This window comes from Camelina sativa, chromosome 2 (genome assembly GCF_030686135.1).
Source record: "Camelina sativa cultivar CO46 ecotype springtype chromosome 2, ASM3068613v1".
In the NCBI taxonomy this organism is placed as follows: domain Eukaryota; kingdom Viridiplantae; phylum Streptophyta; class Magnoliopsida; order Brassicales; family Brassicaceae; genus Camelina; species Camelina sativa.
The window spans coordinates 14,291,719-14,311,649 of NC_141881.1; the positions used below are offsets into that span (position 1 = coordinate 14,291,719).

A 19,931-nucleotide genomic window follows, 5' to 3' on the forward strand; every position below is an offset into this window, starting at 1 on the left:
ATGCTCCTAAATAATGGTCTTGGTGCGCAACGAGGACATTGCGATCTGTTAGTGGGGCTGAATTATGGCACCCCGGTTTGCGGAAAGGTACAAAAGAATTGATTTGGCAACCTATATCATCAAAGTGCACTTATCTTTTCGGTCAAGGGTACTGAGAGAACTCCAGAGTTAAGCGTGCTTATGCTGGAGTAGTTTCAGGATGGGTGATCTTCTGAGAAGTGATTTCCGGAACTGTGCGAGTGAAGACAAAACACAAGAAAAGATCATGTGGTGATTTGTAGGGATGGTAACAAGTCTTTAAAACTTCCGAACGTAGCAAACCGACCGTCGGATATGGATGGGCTCACGGACCTAGTGAGAGGATGAATCCCATTAAAAATGTAGATCCATGGACTGAGAGTGGACATGGGGCCACTGAGAGATGGCGGTCGGAGCGTTACAATAACGACATCATTGCCCACAACAAAAATGGTTTTCACAGATGGGATTCCGGATTTAATTTGGATATTCCAGAATTTTTTGGAACGTTCAAAGCTAAAGAATTCATTGATTGGATCAACATTGTGGAAAAGGTGTTGGACTTTAAGAATGTTTGTAATGGTGATCGGCTTTAAATGGTGGCAACAAGATTCAAAGGTCGGGCCATGGCTTGGTGGACTCAGCTCAAAGAATCTCGTCGCAATTCCAGAAAATAAAAGATTGATTCATAGGAGAAGATGAAGAAACATGTCACAGCTTTCTACCTTATAAATATGAGAATACGTTATATACGAAGCTCCAAAATTTGCGTCAAGGTTCAGGAAAAGTGGATGAATACACCTCTGATTTATTTGAGATGGTTGCTCCACTACAAGAAAAGTTTACATTGATAGCAGTAGAAGATAGCTCATTTTCCCAAACTGCTATGAAAGATGAATGTTTTATTTTGATTACTTTATAATAGCACTAAAACAATGTTATGACAAAATAATCAGTAAGTGGGAAGATAAAATCACTTACTCCGCCAAAATTTAGTGAAAATTTTCAGATCTTACTCCAAAAAAAAACTTTTATGTGCCAAAATCAATTCATTAAAAAATAAATAAAAAGGTGTTTAGAGAAGAGAAAAAAACTTTCATGAGCTAGATCCTCTTCTCCTCCATATACCCTTTGTCGTCTCTGATCTTTTTCTTCTTCTCCACTGTGTCCCTTAACTCTTTCGATCCATCTTCTTTGTTCTCTCACTGTGTCGTCCCCTCTCTCTCCCTTTATGTCATTTTTTTTTGTCTAAGAGCTTCACGGTCATTTGCACACCATGTGTTTGATGAAATTACTGTGATGGTGTGTGATTGGATATTGAAAGGGATCTATCTTAAACAACATTTTTGTTCTTCGTCGCTCTTGTTATCTGTCGCTCTCACACAATCGCGATTTGCAAGTAAGCCTTTTCAATTTTCTTAGATTTGAGTAGTTATCCCAAAAAATCAGTTTCAATTTCGTTCTCATGTAAGGGTTTTTGGGATTTGATTTAGAATTTGTTGGAGATAGAGATCCAAACTTTTGTTTGGAGATAGAAAAAGACGAGGAGGCAATTCACGCCCTTTCACACATTCTCTGCTGATTTGTATCTTCTCCGCTGTAAGCTCTCTCTTTCCTTATCAAAATCCTAACGAAACAACTCAACACATTCTCATATCTGTTGCAAAGTTTGTGGGTTTTTTTGTGTGATTCTCTTTAAGTTTATTTGGGTTGAAAGTTAAAACATTTTTGATTTATCACTAGTGTTACTGCTTTGGTATTTTGGGGAAAGTGCTGAACTTTGTTTGGCTTCTCTTTTGTGGTCCAAATTTTTAATTTTTGTTGTTGTCACACAGGTTTGGAGATAGAGAAGCTTCTCTTTTCTTGTAATCACGAGACAGGTTAGCATTTTGAATGGTTTAGTTAGTACATTATTGTGGTTGTTGTTTTCTCTAAACGTTTAACTACATTACAGGTTTTCGCATAGCGTTTGTATGTGTGGTACCTACGATAACAGTGGCCTAACATAGCGTTTGTGAAAGAGCTATAAATGACGTATTATAGCGTTTCTCTACTGCTATCAATGTAGATATTTGTTGTAGAGCTCGTACAACTCTTGTTGAAAGAGAGGAACAACTTGTGTCTCGTTTTCTTGGTGGACTTCGTACCCAACTCCAAATTCCGTTATAACAATTCAATCCAACTGTTGTCTCTGAAGCACATCAACGAGCTCTTGGAATGGAACTTAAATACAAGTCTAACTTGAATTCTTCATCGTCACTGACTCGTTTTCTTACCCCCACTCAACAGCTGATGCCCGTGTTCCTAACAACAATAATTTTACATCATTACGTCCTGCTCCGCCAAAGACTAATGCTCCATCTGATTCCATTGTCGCTTCTCGTCAGCCATGAACATGTGCTTTACGGTGTTACACTTGTGGTGAATCTGGTCACAGACAAACTGCTTGTCCTCTCATTAGAATAAACGTGGTTTGTTAACTCATGAAACAAAGCTTGTTGGCGAGCCACAGTTTGATGACAAAGGATCAGATTCTCAAGACCAGGTGGATGAAACTATTTCTGGTGATATAGGTCTAAATCTGGTTCTACGTCGAAACTGTTTGTTACCAAAAGCTCTTAATGAGTCCTGGCTACGATCTGAGATCTCTTTATTGGTAAATTTGTTGTGGTTTATTTCCATTGTGGATACTGTAAGAAGAAGAAGAAGAAAAGTTGAATCTGAGATCTCAAAGGAATCAAAGACACGACCAAAAACTCTATGTTTCTTTCAACATGATTACACGAACAAAGACAAAACTCTTATTAAATAATCCAAAGATGCTCTTACAAAACCTTGTAGTCATCCATTAACATTTATATAATTAGTTTTCACAGTTTATGAGAGTTAAATAACTAAATAAAGGACACAAACTGACTATAACTAGTAGGAGAAAAACAAATTTAGTAGGCACTAGCCGTCGAGAAGTTTAAAGAGATAGACCGACCCATAATAGTACATCGAAAAAAGTTCCATTGACGATTTTTATATGTATGCAAATTTTATTCCCAATTAATATAATCACAAATATTTATGAATATAAAGAATCTCTCTCAAGTAATCACTTCGATGACCTTGTATGTATGCAATGTCTGTCTAATGACATATATAAAGAACCGTATCATCGAAGAAAAAACAATGAAAGCTTAACATATAGAACCAATAGAAACTTTTGTTGGACAGCAAAAAGAAAAAAAAAAGCCACTAATAAAAATATTAATTAATTAAATAAAACAAATAAGTGCCTTCAAAAGAGTCGAACCCTGCACCTTAAAGACAACTAAGGTCTTACATCAACACCTAAAGTTATATGATATGTCCCTAACTTGTATACAAAAAACAAGTATCTCTTTCCTAGACTAAAAATATTTGGGTTAGTCAAAATAATAAACAGTGGGTTTGCAGTGTCTCATACATATATAACTAAGTGAGTCTAACCATAGATTATTAGACTAATACATTTTCCATAAAAATAAAATAAAAACAGCAACTACTTTATTAGGTTATTATATTAAAGTCTTTCATTGTGTCTGGACTTTGATTTATATGAAATAATATTGTTTCATATAGAAAAATATAATTAAACTATATATCATATATTACATGTATATCCTATTCAAATAAACTGAAACTTTTATTAAGTTAAGGTATCATATATAGGTTTAATCAAGAAAAATAAAATAATACATAAATGGTTTAATACATTAATGATATCGTAGAATTTATAAAATTATGTGAGAGTTGAAATATGAGGCCATGAGGGTTATTGTAACGACCAGGAACCTCGATAACGGAATTACCGAGAGTGCCGAGAAATCCGTGCCGAGAGTGCCAAGAAATCAGTGCCGAGAGTGCCGAGAAATCAGTGTCGAGAGTGCCGAAGAATCAGAGTCGAGAATGACCGAGAAACGGTACCGAGAAAGACCGAGAGCTAGTGCCGAGAAAGACCGAGAGTCTGTATCGAGAGTTACCGAGAACTAGAGCCGAGAGATACCGATACTTAGTATCGAGGAATACCGGTAACTAGTGCCGAGGAATGCCGATACTTGGTATCAAGGATTGCCGAGAGTTGCCGATACTTGGTATCGAGGATTGCCGAGAGAATGCGGTAGCCAGCGACGATAGAGTCCAACAGTAGAATCTGATAAGTTATGGGGATCGGGCTATGGAAATGGAGAGTTCGAGACTACTGAAGTAGTGAACAGACGTTTGGACTGAAGAAATGGAATCCCAAGTTTACAGTGATCAGATCATTCAGGCTTGCAAGTTTCTGGATGAAAATTGGTTCGGACGAACGGGTTTGTAAATTGTCGAGTAACGGAATGGGAGGTTTCGGTACTTAGTCCGAGAGACAGTCCGAGTAAAATAGGAATGAAAGTCCTAGTGATGATAGTATAGTGATAGTGTAGTGATAGTGAAGTGATAGTGATAGTGAAGTGATAGTGAAGTAGACTATCCGGAAATGGTTGCATCGGCGATCGATGGACCGGGCCGAGGGACGAGAGTGGATCAATTGGACGATGGGCCGATGGAGGGCCTAAAGGACTCGGAAATCTTGCGGAGATTTAAACCGACTCACGGGTAAGGAAACCCGAGAGAAATGGAAACTCGCGGTAATGGAAAGGTGATCGGATAAGGCTGGATGCGAGAAAAATGGGAAGTTATGGGCGGTGAGACTTATCGTTCTAAGGCAACTTAGGGCGGTTCATGGATCCTATATAAAGGGATAAAACCCTTAGAATTTCTCTAGTTTCGCATAAGTATCCGAGAGCCGCCGCAAGAAAGAGAGAGAAGAGTTTCTGTCGAGCTTTAACCGAGAGAGAGATCCTACGTCCAAGTCGAGAGAGGAACGGTAAGTGTCCTTCCACCTTGATCCGTCGATGGTTATGGTTATGGTTAGGGGATATATCTCGGATACTAATGGTATCGATCTGTCCGTGTAGAAGCGGGGATCAGATCCGAGCATAGAAACCGAGAGTTCAACACCTTAGGTCGATACCGAAGGTGAGTGCGTGACTGTGGCCGAGTTCCATGGTTGATTCTCTTGACCCGTGGTTTATTTAGTCTTGTTGATCGCTTGTCTTATGGTTATGGTTTCTATTGCAATATGAATGATGGTTGGTCTAAGCGATTTAGGCGACTATCCTATGGTATTTGATTGACTTGCTTGACTTGATTGGAATATTCCTGTGTTAGATTGAGATCGTTGAACTGAGCCTAGTGAGACGGGATGACCGCTCCACTAAGTAAATTTTGTTTACTTACGCCTCCTTTATAATGGACGCAGGAAAAGATAGGTCTGATGATCGGGACTTTAGTGGCTGACCAGCTCGTGTGACGGAGGCAAGGGAGGAAGGAGGATGGTGGCTTGGGTAGAAATATTCATGGCATTATTTTTATTAGTTTCATTATTTGTCATGCATGGGACCATTGTTCTTTTAAGGATGAATTGAACCTCTTTTTATTAATGAATTCGCAAGTTTTAAGTTATATCACCTGTTATACATATTCGCTGTTGTACTTGTCTAATATTCGCATAGAATTCGTCGGCCTTAGGAAAATTTTTATCGGCCTGATTAGGTCCGAGTATGGTTTCTAGGGTCGGGGTCTTACAGTTATAGTGAGATATGTGTCTTTCTTTTAATAGATAATACATAAATGGATGTATCAAAGGTAACATTTGAGAGTTACAAAAGTGCAATTAAGTGCATACTAATACATTTTTAACATGTTCTATTATATTAAATTAAATTCATTGAGAACACCAGTCTCGTCTCTATATGTTTTTAGACCCTAGGTAAACTGGATTTTTTAGACCCCTTTCACAAGAATGTTTTTTTTTTTGGTCCCCTTTGTTCAAGGGATTTTTCTAAATTTTGGAACTGTCCCTGGGCATTTGTCCCTCCCGCCGCCCCCTTGAGCCGGGGCTGGAGAACACTACTATGATATTATTATGGGAGTTACAAAAAAACTTTTATACTTTTCCAACTCCTAAAATTAAAACCCATTTAGTTTAAAAGTGAGTGTTGGTGGATCCACAATTTGATTCAAAAGTATAATATGTTACACATTAATCGTTTAAAAAGGAATATGAACATCTAATTCTCAAATAAACTTGATTTTTTTGTTAAAACCAACATATATGAATTTAAATTTAACTATGGAAATTTAAAAAATAAAGATGAATAGATTAGAAAGGCAAGAAATATAAAAGAAATATTTTCTTTTTATATAAAAGAAATTGAAAACAATGTTAAATATATAATACTTTCTAAATTAAAATATAGAATCAAATTCTTACAACACATAACAACATTTGATATTTGTGGGAGAGGAGGAGAGAATGATTACTAAAAGAATTAAAATATAGAAACAAACTCTTACAACACATATGAGATATAACAACATTTGATATTTGTGGGAGAAGAAGAGAGAATGATTACTTTAAGATGATAATCCAAATTAGATAATGGAGATGAATCTTTAAAAAATAGAACAATGTAAAAAAAAAAATATATATATATATATATATAATACTTTCTAAATTAAAATATAGAATCAGATTCTTACAACACATATATAACAACAATTGATATTGGTTGGAGAGGAAGATTCATTTGTTTTTACAACCCATAACACAAAAATAAGAAATCGAAAACAAAAAATGATTTGAGGTATTGTGGAAGAGAATGAGAGAAGTGGAAGAGAATGAGAGAATGTGAAAATGAGAAAGTAAAAGAATGCCAATATGAGAGAGAGAATGCTTATTTATATGATAAAAATTTATAGAAGTTACATTTAAAATTATGGAGTTACAATAATAATTTATTGTGTTTGAATAAAATTGAGTGGTAGAATATGATTAATGCATAATTTTTTTTTTCAGTTATAATTTTATTTTAATGTGCGAGTTAAATGTATTGTGTTAATTGGCTCTTAAATACTGTTTAAAGCAATTAGAAAGCAAAAAAAAAAAAAAAAAAAAACATTATATGAAAATCAACCAATAAGGATAGACCAAAACCTTACTTTTATATATATGATTTTATACCTAATATAGTTAAATTTTAAATTTGTTGAAACAAAGGGAACTATCTCTTCCCGGTGGTTCCCCCCTCCATTAGATTTCCCCTTGAGAGGACTCTCCAGTCTCCACTACTTTACCCTTGTACACACACCCTTAAGAGTACCCTCCTTCACATGTCCTTTGTACAAGTATATAGGTCACAAACACAAAGTTCGCTTGTAAACGTGTCAAGCAAACGCTCTTCTATTCAATTTTACTAAATTTTACCCCGCTGTACACTGCGGGCATATAATTTTTATTATAATTATATTTTATGTTGTATTTATTTGTTAAATATTGGATGTTTTGGAAATAGAGGAATAACTAGATTTTTCGTCTGTGCGGCTAAATGTCTATATTCATTTTTTTAACCCGTAATACATTTCATGACAATTTGTTTGTTATATTTAGTTTGTTTTGTTTAGTGTTTGAGATTCTATTTTAATTTTTAATTATTATAACAAAAAAATAAAAGATCTAAACACATAATAAGTAATTTATACACTGTGATTAAGTCATATTTTCCTAATGATTTAATTATTTAACTCATTCTTAGTTAAATCAACTTGGGGTGCAAATGGTTCCATAGTTGAAAAGGTTGAAGGAGTTGAAAAAAAATATTCAACCAAGTTTCACCATTTGAATATAAAAAGTTGAAAAAGTTGGAAAAAACTATTCAACCCATTCAACATTAAAAGTTGAAAAAATAAACTAATCCTACAACAAATTTGTTCAACTTGTTCAACCACTATTTTGGAGATGAATGGGTTGAACATTATTCAACCCAATTTTGTTCAGCTTAATATTTCCAACTCTTTCAATTTTATGCAACTATTTGCAGCCTTGATTTTTTATGTCAAACATTTTAATATTAGTAGGATTTAACCCGTGTTAGCACAAATTTAATAATATTTTATTAATTCTAACATGTTCTCTTTATAACTCATCTACTATATAACCAATTTATCTAGTATTTTAAAATTTTACATATTCGTAATATTTTAAAATTTATTAAATTTATATATGTTAATTATAATATTTAAATAAATGTAATCGAAGTTCTTCTTACGTTAAGAATCAAAGCTCACAAGTTTCGGAAAACAAAATGGAAATCAATTTTTTTTTTTGCAAAGGATTCAAAGATAGAAAATCTTCAAAACACAATAGAAAGTGTGGTTAAATAGATCACAGTTTCTATTTCCATAATTATTACTGTTATTTTTTAGTTGGAATGGAATGTAAAATATTTAGGAAACAAAATCTGAAATGATGTTATTTTTGGAAATTTTTTAGGGATTAACTTTGTAAATAAGTTTTTAAATATGCAAAACTAAAAGGGTAGAACCCAAAATGTACTTCAAAAATGTATATATAGAAGATTGATCAAAGTTATTGAATACAAAATTGAATCTAAGCACTCTTCTCTCCTCTATCTAAAACAACCTAGTGTAGATTTAAAACAAAAAACTCAACACCCACCTTCTTAGCTTTTTTGCTAGGCTTAAAATTTTACAATCTCACACAATGATTCTGAGCTACACCAAATCCTAACAGAAATATCTTCGAGTATCCTCTTATGGCAATAGCTTGCTCCCAAAGATTTGTCATTCCTTAAACGTCGACATGAATATTCTTTATATCTTCTCTACTTATTTGGCTTTATCTTCACGTCCAAAAGATAACACTCTCGTGACACATCATCTGATCCAATCAGACTGTGACGCGTCAGCTCTGCTTCCTTGTCTGGCCGCATACGTCTGTGGTCTGATGCAGAGTCCTGCTCCATCATACCTCTTTGTTCTGCACAACAACAATCTGTTCCAGCGACTTCATCTTCATCCTTGCCATCTAGAATTCGTATGATATCACCTTTGTAGTTCTGGTTGTGCCTTATTATTAAATTTTGGACATATATTCTTGATTTGAAATTTTAAAAACGGAAATATATTACTCACTTCATACAAAATATATGAACTTTTTAATTTTATTATATATAGTATATTTTAAAATTTTAGGAAGTTAAAATATTATGTGAATGATATATCTAAAATTAATAAAAAAATAAACATGTCAGTTTATATTATATTTTAGGAAGTTAGAATATAATGTATATTAATATTTAAATATATTAAAATTTTTAAATAACACTGACAGTTTATATTGTTGGACGGATTATAAAATGGAACATATTTAAATCAATATTAATAAGTAAAAATATCATTAATCCTACTCTTCAATATGGATGAAACCAGTCATTTTACCTTTTTTAACCCTACTAATATTGGATATGTCAAATCAAATTGATTCAACTAAAATCTATAATATAAAATTGTTCTGTAGCAATATTTATTTAATATTTTTATAATGTAAATTTAATACTTTTATATGTCCAGACAAATTATTATATATATGTGATATATGTCCAGACAAATTATTTTTCTGCATTTGCGGCTGCTTTTGAATCAAAACTTTAGATACTGTTAACTCCAAATTTTTAATTTGTTTGATTTTGTAGACGATAGTAACATAAGACGGATTTTTCAGACCATTTCACATTCAACTTGCTTAATTTTTCCTAACCATCTCTTTCAAACTGTTCTTGTCACGTTTTGGTGTATGGAAAATTCAACGAAACTGTCAATAAAATTCCATATTTTCTCCAAAGAGGATATACACGGTATTTGATGCTGATCGTCTAGCTTGTAACATCTAAACACAAGTTTTTTGTTCTGACCTTGAGAGAATGGAGTTGATCAACACTTTGTTTTTACCAATCTTCTTGATTATCCTCATAACCTTTGATTCGGTTTCTGCACAAACGTGCTTCAATGGATACTTTAAACCCAATAGTAATTTTGACATAAACCGTCGTCGAATTCTCTCTACTCTTGCTTCTAAGGTCACAACTCACAACGGCTTTTACAGCACCTCCATCGGCCAAAATCCTAATCAACTCTTCATTATTGGCATGTGTATCCCTGGAACTAAACCAGAGACATGTTCAGATTGCATCAAAGGTTCAACAGACGGCTTGTTACGAAGTTGTCCTAACCAAACAGTTGGTTATGTATGGCCAGATTGTTGTATGGTACGTTATTCCAACATTTCCTTCTCTGGATCACTCATTTTTGAACCGTCTCAACCAGTGTCTGATCCCGCACCTATCGGTGTTGATTTGAAAGTGTTTGATAGAATCTGGGAACAGTGAATGGCTCGTACGATAACTGCAGCTTCGAGCACTCATAAATCATCATTATTTAAGCATAAGTACTATGCAGCTGAGGTTGCTTCATTGACAGCTTTCCAAACCATATACGCGATGGTACAACAATGTACACCAGACGTTTCTTCAGGGGATTGTGAGTTTTGTCTGAAGAAAACTGTTGTTGATTATAAGAAATGTTGTCGTGGTAACAAGGGTGGTGCTTTTGTAAGACCATTTTGCTTTATCCGGTGGGATTTGTATCCTTTTGCTGGAGCATTTGAAAATGTTACATCGCCACCGCCTTCGTCACCATCTATTAAATAAAGTGCATCATCATATCACCTATGATTATTCAACCCGATATAGTACTCTAGTATATATTAATTATGTTATTCTATGTAATTTTTTTAGTTATGTCCTTTGAGTATGTTAAGTGATATGTTGTACCCTTCCACTCAATAATACAATACTGTCAATTATGTATCAAACTCTTTTTTTTATTATTCATATTTTGAAGTAAATCAAATTTGAAAAAAGATTTATGAAGTTTTGGATTCAATTTCGAAATTTCAATTAAAATCTGAATTTTCTGCATTTGTTGTGAATCGAATTTTAAAATGAACATGTATTTCTTAATTAAAAAAACAACAATTATGTGATCAGTGTCCTATATCGATTAAATAATATCAAATTAAATCCAAATCCGAATAAGATAACTTAATAAACATCAAAATTTAAATATATATACATGTTTAATTTGTTTTTCTAATCAAACCGTTTAATTATACTCCCCTTGTTCTAATATATAAGATCTTTTAGGTTTTTTTGTTTGTTATATTTTATAAGATTTTTTTCAAGTTTCCATGCACTTTTTATATTAATTTATGATTTTTAACTATTTAAATTCTGCAGTATTTTTTCAGTTGGTTGATCTTTGTTAAATAATCCAATATTTATTGTTTTTTAATCTTTATGCTTTTAGCCAAAAACTCTTATATTTAGAACAGAGGGAGTACTTTGATATAATAAATTTTAATTTTTGAAAAGTTTAAAATTTATTATAGATAAATTGACTGACACTTTATAAAGAAGAGAACTGTGGGATTTAAGGTTGCGTTTCGCTATTTTTGAATTCAATTTGAGGATTTTTGTATGGACTGAAAACGAAGTAAACGTATGCTTTGTTTGTTTTTTACCATTGATGCGAAACTTTTAATATTGTTGACTCTGCTAACGAGTATAAGTCTTTTCCTCTGTTTTGTAAAACAATACGTCGTTTCACAATCTGATTTTGCTTACTTTTCCTCAACCATCTCTTGATGAGACCCATTGAGAGTGTATGGGTCTGTCATTCAGAGTAAAGTTTATGTCTTTGGCGTCTTTTAGGATTTGGAAAATTCAATGAACACGGTATTTCATTGAACTCGAAATTTCAATGGACATGAAAATTCGATATTTGAGAGAATGAAGCTTAATTTAACTTCTTGATTCTCTTTGCCCAAAAAAAAAAAAAACAAAGAAGACATTCTTGAATCAAGAATCTTGATTCTATCTTCTGATCTTGAGAGAATGAAGCTCAAGACTCTATTTTTACCAATATTCTTGTTTTTCCTCATAAACTTAGAAACCCTTTCTGCACAAACCTGCTTCAATGGATACTTTGAACCCAATAGTATTTTTGACCTAAACTGTCGTCAAATTCTCTCAAATCTTGCTTCTAATGTCACAACTCACAACGGCTTCTATAGCACCTCCATCGGCCAGAATCCTAACCAACTCTTCATCATTGGCATGTGTATCCCAGGAACTGAACCAGAGGCTTGTTCAAAATGTATCAAAGGCTCATCAGACGGCTTGTTACGACGCTGTCCTAACCAAACCGTTGGTTATGTATGGCCAGATTGTTGTATGGTACGTTATTCCAACATTTCCTTCTCTGGATCAGGATCACTCATTGTGGAACCCTCTCAACGGGTGTCCGATCCTGCACCTATCGATGTTGAGTTGACACTATTTGATAGAGTCTGGGAAGAGTTAATGTCCCGTAAGATAACAGCAGCTTCTTCGAGCACTCATGAATCATCATCATTTGGTCATAAGTGTAAATGTAGTGTATTCGATATATTCACAAGAGTGATTACAGGATCGTTTATATACATAGAGCAGAGGAAGGTTCTAGGCTAAGCTACTTATGGAAGAATATACATAGAAGGAAGGTAGATATTAGACATTGAAGAGATGATACGATCGTATCATAATCGTATCCTTAACATCCCCCCTCAAGATGGAGGGGCTTTAGTTACTCCAATCTTGTTTCTTAGGTGAAGAAACCGTTGACGTCCTAACGGTTTGGTGAGGGCATCAGCAAGTTGGTCTATGGTATGAACATGAGCAACTCGAAGAAGACCATTCTGGACTTGACCTCTGATGAAATGATAATTGATGGCAATGTGTTTCATTCGAGAATGAAACACCGGATTGGCACATAAAAATGTGGCACCGACATTGTCACAATAGATCACCGGAGGTGCTGTTTGTTGTATCCCAAGCTCAGAGAGGAGATTGCATATCCATCGGATCTCAGAGGCGGTGTTTGCTACTGATCGATACTCAGCCTCTGTTGAAGAGCGGGCAACACCACTCTGTTTCTTTGCAGACCAAGAGATAGGGTTGCTACCTAAGTAAACAATGTATGCATTGGTAGAGACATAATCGTGTGAATCGCCTGCCCAATCCGCATCAGAGAATGCATGAAGAGTTAACGGCGTCCTTGAAGAAAGGAAGAGACCATGTGTCGGAGTGCCGGCCAAATAGCGGAGAATTCGCTTGGCAGCTAGCCAGTGTGCATCGGTAGGACGGTGCATGAACTGAGAGAGACGGTTAACCGCATATGCAATGTCAAGCCGGGTGAATGCGAGGTACTGAAGACTGCCAACAAGTTTTCTGTAAGTCGATGGATCGGAGAGAGTGTTACCAGTGGTGAGAGTGAGCTTTGGTGAAGAAGCCATTGGTGTGAGGACAGAATTAGCTTCGGTCATATTGTATTGGTGAAGGAGATCAACTATATACTTCCTCTGAGAGAGATGAAGTCCTTGTGGGGTGCGGTGTGCTTCGATGCCCAGAAAATAGTTGAGATCTTCAGGATCCTTAACAGAGAAACGTTCAGCAAGCAAGTTAAGGATCTGTTGAATATTGGCTGCATTGCTCCCGGTGATTAGTATATCGTCTACATAAACAAGGAGGTAAAGAAAGTCCTTCCCATTTTGTAGTACGAACAGAGAGGTATCTGCGAGGGAGTTCACAAAACCAAGTCCCACCAAGTAGTTCCTGAGCTCCGTGTACCATGCCCTGGGTGCCTGTTTTAGTCCGTAGATCGCTTTGTGAAGACGGCAGACATAGTCGGGATGGTCTGAGTTAATGAAACCCGGTGGCTGCTCCATATATACCTCTTCATCCAGGGTGCCTTGCAGAAATGCGTTATTGACGTCAAGCTGTTTTATAGGCCAAGCTTTGGAGACAGCAACATCGAGGACGAGATGTATCGTGGTAGACTTGATCACCGGGCTGAAGGTCTCGGTGTAATCTCGTCCATGTTGCTGAGTGAATCCTTTGGCGACGAGCCTTGCTTTGCACCTGCCAAGAGAACCACTAGGAAGAAATTTATTTTTAAATAACCATTTGCAACCAACGACGTTACGGTTCGGTGGACGTGGAACCAAGTCAAGCCTGCGATTGCGTGCAAATGCATCAATTTCAGTGGACATGGCACCACGCCAGTTGGGGTCTTTCAAAGCCTGGTTCATTGTTGTTGGTTCAGGTGGGATGTAGTTGGATAGGGATGCGGTGAGGTTGAACTTAGGTTTTGGTTTAGATATGTTGTTTTTCCGGCGAGTAGTCATCGGATGGTGATTGTCAGCGACTAGAGGTTGTGGAGCTGGTTGTATTTGAGGTTGAGGTTGCGGGGCTAGTAAGGGTGGATTCGGGTTTGTTGGTTGTGTGTTTGGGTTTGGTAAAGGTGGATTTGGGTTTGGTAATAGGGGATTTGGATGGGCCTGGTCTGATGGGCCTGTGGGTTTGGACCGACGAGTGTAATGTTGTAGAGGAGGGGGTTGACGTGTTTGAGTGGCCGGAGTGTTGCGAGGATGATGATGAGATTCAGTAACATCGGTTGTAACCCTATCGGCGTCTTGAGTGTTGTCTGTTTCCACGACCACTGGCTGGTGAGGTCGGAGGTCGGAGGTTCCGGCAGTGGCGACGTTACGAGTGGTGACGGTGGCGGAGGTAGAGATGGTGACTGATTAACGATAGAGGTTGGAGTTGGTATGAGGATTGCAGGCGGATGAAGAGAAGGTGAGGGAGACGGTGGTGTGTTTGCGGGTTGAGACTGAGTGGAATTGAGGAAGGGGAAGCTTCTCTCATCAAATTTGACATGACGCGATACGTAGATCCGGCCAGAACTTTGTTGTAGGCATAAGTACGCACTCTGGGAGAGAGAATAACCCAAAAAGATGCAGGGAGTGGAGCGATTTTCGAGCTTGTGGTTGGTGTATGGACGCAGCCAAGGGAAGCATAAGCAGCCAATGACTCGGAGTTTAGTGTAGTTCGGTTCGGTACCAAACAGCTTTTGATGGGGATTCTCCATGTTTAGCACCGGCGTAGGGAGACGGTTGATGAGATAGACAGCAGCGGCGAAAGCATAAGTCCAGTATTTGTGTGGCATTCCGGCATGTGTTAGGAGAGACAGTCCGGTCTCGACAATGTGTCGATGCTTCCGTTCAGAGATCCCATTGTGTTCGGGAGTGTGTGGTGGTGACGTGAGATGAGAGATCCCAGCGGTGGACAGAAAGGAGCGGAGAGCAATGAATTCTCCACCATTGTCAGAGTATAGAGCTCTGATCTGGGTCTTGAAGCGATTCTCGACGAGTGACTTGAACGTGATGAATGTGTCACGAACTTGAGATTTGGTCTTGAGAGGATAAATCCAAGTGTATCGTGTGTAATGGTCAACAAATATGACGTAATACTTGAAGTTATCAACAGATATGATTGGGGATGTCCATACATCGGAGAAAATGATTTCAAGTGGTTGAGTGGAGGTGAGAGTAGTTTGTGAAAATGGAAGTTTATGGCTTTTATTGATAGCACAATCAGTACACAACATGATCTGTGAATCTGATTGGGAATGAGGAAGCAAAAAACGAGAAACAATTGTTTTGAGTATAGAATGGGAAGGGTGTCCTAGGCGAGAGTGCCAGTCTTTTAGAGATGGTTTGGAGGATGAAGAGGCGAAGAAAGATTGGATTGTGGATAGAGAAACCGGCCACTCGTAAAGTTCGCCTTTAGTTCTGCCTTGGAGCAATGGGACCCCCGAGATCAGATCCGTCACCTGAAAGTGAGCACGGAAAAATGCAACAGAAACGTTGTTAGAGTTACATAGGCGATATACTGAAATAAGGTTTTTGTGTATGTGAGGGACGCATAAAACATTTGTGAGGGATAAAGGTTTAGAGTTAGAGGGTAGGGATAGGGAACCAGTGTGAGATATGGGAAGACCCGAACCATCACCAATGAGGACTGCATCATCTCCTTGATATGGTTGGTGCAACGCCAAATTGCCTAGGTCGCTGGTCATATGATGAGTAGCCCCACTATCAAGGAGCCAAGGGTTGGACTGTGGTGTATGACCAACAGCAAGGTTCGTGCGAGGTTGCCACGGAGACGGGAGGAGACCTTGTTGGGAGCCGTAGGAGGACTGCTGAAAATGGGAACACCGTTTGGCACTATGACCAAACACACCGCAGAGTTGGCACTTCCCTTGATAGCCTTTGGTCTGGCGATTTTCTGGACGAGGATGTTGATATTGTTGCTTGTTGTTGTTGTTGTTGTTCCAGGTCTGATGTTGGCGTTGCTTCCCTGAGTTGAACTTCAGACGGTAGGTGGTAACATTCGCAGAGATGGGACCAGTGGAAGAGGAAGACATGGAGAGGGACAAAAGTTTAGCTTCTTTGCTGATGAGTTTTTCATGAACCTCGATAATGGATGGAGGAGTTTCACGACCTTCGACCTGATCAATCACAGATCTGTAGTCTTCTGGTAAGCCACCAAGGATGAGGTCGAGCTGTTCTTCATGAGCAAGAGGCTTGCCAAGAAGAGCGAGTTGGTCAAATCTCGTTGTGAGAGACTGCATATACTCATCAACGGTCTTCTCACCTTTGGAGGCATGTTTGAGTTGCAGGCGGAGCTGTTGGATGTGGCCCCAGCTTGGATTTGCGTAGGTAGAGGCGATATGTTTCCACATCTCAGCAGAGGATTTGGTTTTGGAGACTGCTGAAAGGAAGGAAAATATCTAAGGGTATCGGCTAAGCTCTGATACCATGTAAATGTAGTGTATTCGATATATTCACAAGAGTGATTACAAGATCGTTTATATACAGAGAGCAGAGGAAGGTTCTAGGCTAAGCTACTTATGGAAGAATATACATAGAAGGAAGGTAGATATTAGACATTGAAGAGATGATACGATCGTATCATAATCGTATCCTTAACAATAAGTACTATGCAGCTGAGGTTGCTTCATTGACAACATTCCAAACTATGTACGCTATGGTGCAATGTACACCGGATGTCTCTTCAGGGGATTGTGAGTACTGTCTGAAGAAAACTATTGTTGATTACAAGAAATGTTGTCGCGGTAACAAGGGTGGTGCTTATGTAAGACCATTTTGCTTTATCCGGTGGGATTTGTATCCTTTTGCTGGTGCTTTTGAAAATGTTACATTGTCACCGCCACCACCTTCACCACAATTTTCTCCACCTCCAACACCGGTTTTACCTCAGCCACCGGTAAGCAATCGCACAAATACAACTGGAAAAGGTAATATTGCCTTTGTACTATAATAATTCTTAGTAAAGAATCTGTTGAAAACTAAAACTAAGTCACATGTTTGCAATGATTATTGATGGTTTCAGACAAAAAGAAAAAAATCGACGGGGATTATTGTGGCAGTTACTATCTCTACGGTAGTAATCTTGGTACTGCTTCTTGTGGGATTTGCAGTTTGCAGGAGAAAAAAATCATACCAAACAGTTGAAGTTCAAGGTTGGTTCCTCTTCCTTTTTTTTTAGCTACAAATTGTGGAAGAAAATATGATGATTTCACTTTATTTGTGCAGCTGGTGACCAGATCACAAGCACACACTCAGTGCAATTCAGTTTTAAGACAATTGAAGATGCTACTGATAACTTTGTGGAAAGTAACATGATCGGACAAGGTGGATTTGGTGAAGTTTACAAGGTAATGCGTTTATTCTTTTAGATGGAACTGAAGTAGCGGTAAAGAGACTGTCAAAAACATCAGGACAAGGCGCACAAGAGTTCAAGAACGAGGCTGTTCTTGTAACGAAGCATCAGCATAGGAATCTGGTTAGGCTTCTTGGATTTTGTTTGGAAGGAGAAGAAAAGATCCTCGTCTACGAGTTTGTACCAAACAAAAGCCTCGACTATTTCCTGTTCGGTATGATATGAGCTTCATTGATATTTGCAAGTTTCGAGTAGTCTTTCTGTAGCTAATGATTTCTATCTATGCAATTTATAGATCTTGAGAAGCAAGGAGAACTAGACTGGACAAGACGCTTCAACATTATTGGAGGCATTGCTCGGGGAATTCTATATCTTCATCAAGATTCATGGCTTACAATCATACACCGTGATCTCAAAGCGAGTAACATTCTCTTAGATGCCGATATGAATCCAAAAATCGCAGATTTTGGTATGGCAAGGATATTTGGAGTTGATCAAAGTCAAGCCAGCACAAGAAGAATCGTTGGAACTTAGTAAACTCTCTATCAAAAAAATAACTAGAAAAAACTGTTTCATAATTCAAGTAGGCTAAAAGGTGTGTTTCTTTATTTTTGCAGTGGTTACATGTCACCAGAGTATGCAATGCACGGTCACTTCTCCATGAAATCTGATGTCTATAGCTTTGGAATACTGATCTTGGAGATTATCAGTGGCAAAATGATCCGCAGCTTCTGCGACATTGATGATTTTGGTGGCAATTTGGTCACACATGTGAGTATAATCTTTTCAGCCACATCTTATATAATATGAGAAGATTTTTCTAACTCTTACTCACATTGCGACATTTGGCATTCTCTTTTACTGACATCTGTCATCTAACATTTACTAATAAATTAACTGATATTTGATACATCTGTTTTACACATTTTCTTACATTTTATTTAATTTGGCTTTCATCCTTTAAAGTGAAAACATACACACTATTTTATAATAAAAGAAAATATCATAATAAAAACCATATCTTGGATGAGAAATGAAATAGTTTAAATTCATAATTATGATTATGCCTTTATGTAATAGTTTAAATACATAATTATGATTATGCATTTATGTAATTTTATAAACCTTAATTATTACACATTTTCAAATCATATAATATTTTATTTTGCTAATTGAGTAGGCAATAAAGTTAGTCAATTCCACTAAAATACTTGATATGTCTATATTTTGTCTCTGCTAAGCATGTTTTTGTCACGCATCTAGTTAGGATAACTAATTGTTTTGCATGAATTTCTACTCTCTTTTGTACACTTTTCATATTTAGGTAGTTCTTGCATTATCTTCGCATACATCGTGTATTTTGGAGTATTTCAGGTATTTTGGAGACTTTGGAGTCAGGCTGTCTCGAGTCGCGCCATCATTCCATCATCACACATCCGCTTGGTTCACGCCATCATTCCATCGTCACACATCCGATCGAGTCGCGCTGTCATGCCGATCGAGTCGCGCTGTCGTGCCGATCGAGTCGCCGTTCGAGTCGTCCTTCTAGCCACCGGTCTGGGGAATCAGCTTTCGACGTCTTCATCAAAGTTGTAGAGAATTGAGTCATCTTTCCAATGCCGTTTATTTCAAGCCAATCGGAGGTGCGGTTCAAAAGTTATCATCGTTTTAGTGGAAGCGTATACATTCAGCTCGAGTCGCCACCCGTCGACTCGACCCTCCAGCTCGAGTCGCCACCCGTCGACTCGACCCTCCAGCTCGAGCCGCTGCCCGTCGACTCGATTCTCCTCCACTCGAGCCAACACCATCACCCACTCGAGCCACTACTCGTTCGCACATGTCAGGAAGACGTTCCGTCTTACACGCTTCAGGAGATTCCCAAACCGACACTTCATCTTGTCGTTTTAAGTTTTAGGGATTTACATGTTTTTACTATAAATACGTTTTGTTAAGTCTTGGCGGAGATCATCTTAGTTTTTATCTCGTTTTTATTTTGTAAGGTTTCCCTAGCCACCAAGAACCGTTCTCAGGCTTTGTATCCATATATCTTTTGATACATTGAGTATTTGCATTTGATTTCTTCTACAAACTTGTTTATCTTATTTTTACCTATCTAAGAATGCTTGTTTCAATGTTTTCTGAGTTTGTATTGTTGATGATGATTTCTGGATCTGAGTAGTGCGTTAGTTCTTGAGGATGGGATAGATTAGGTGGAGGATCTTAGGATGTAGGGTGTTTAAGCTTGATTTGTATGATTCCCTTCTGGACTAGAGTTAGAATTACTAGTTTCTCTCTGATCAATTG

General features: G+C 37.3%; 1 long non-coding RNA gene and 3 pseudogenes across 3 annotated transcripts; all 4 read left to right on the top strand.

Annotated features, from left to right (window-relative positions):
* The first annotated feature begins 895 nt into the window (after positions 1–895).
* On the top strand, positions 896–2,760 carry LOC104718745 (uncharacterized). The gene is made up of 4 exons (XR_756449.3): positions 896–1,417; positions 1,512–1,617; positions 1,854–1,898; positions 1,973–2,760. It is a non-coding gene; the product is annotated as an uncharacterized LOC104718745 (long non-coding RNA).
* A 7,054-nt stretch (positions 2,761–9,814) lies between these two features.
* On the top strand, positions 9,815–10,816 carry LOC104718740 (putative cysteine-rich receptor-like protein kinase At4g11521; annotated as a pseudogene). Its single transcript, XR_015579230.1, has one exon. The product of XR_015579230.1 is annotated as a putative cysteine-rich receptor-like protein kinase At4g11521 (transcript).
* A 1,081-nt stretch (positions 10,817–11,897) lies between these two features.
* Positions 11,898–12,512, top strand: LOC147948593 (putative cysteine-rich receptor-like protein kinase At4g11521 pseudogene; annotated as a pseudogene).
* A 4,329-nt stretch (positions 12,513–16,841) lies between these two features.
* LOC104718733 (cysteine-rich receptor-like protein kinase 34) lies at positions 16,842–19,716 on the top strand (annotated as a pseudogene). The gene is made up of 6 exons (XR_015567356.1): positions 16,842–17,171; positions 17,298–17,427; positions 17,501–17,841; positions 17,923–18,160; positions 18,245–18,398; positions 19,002–19,716. The product of XR_015567356.1 is annotated as a cysteine-rich receptor-like protein kinase 34 (transcript).
* The last annotated feature ends 215 nt before the right edge of the window (positions 19,717–19,931 follow it).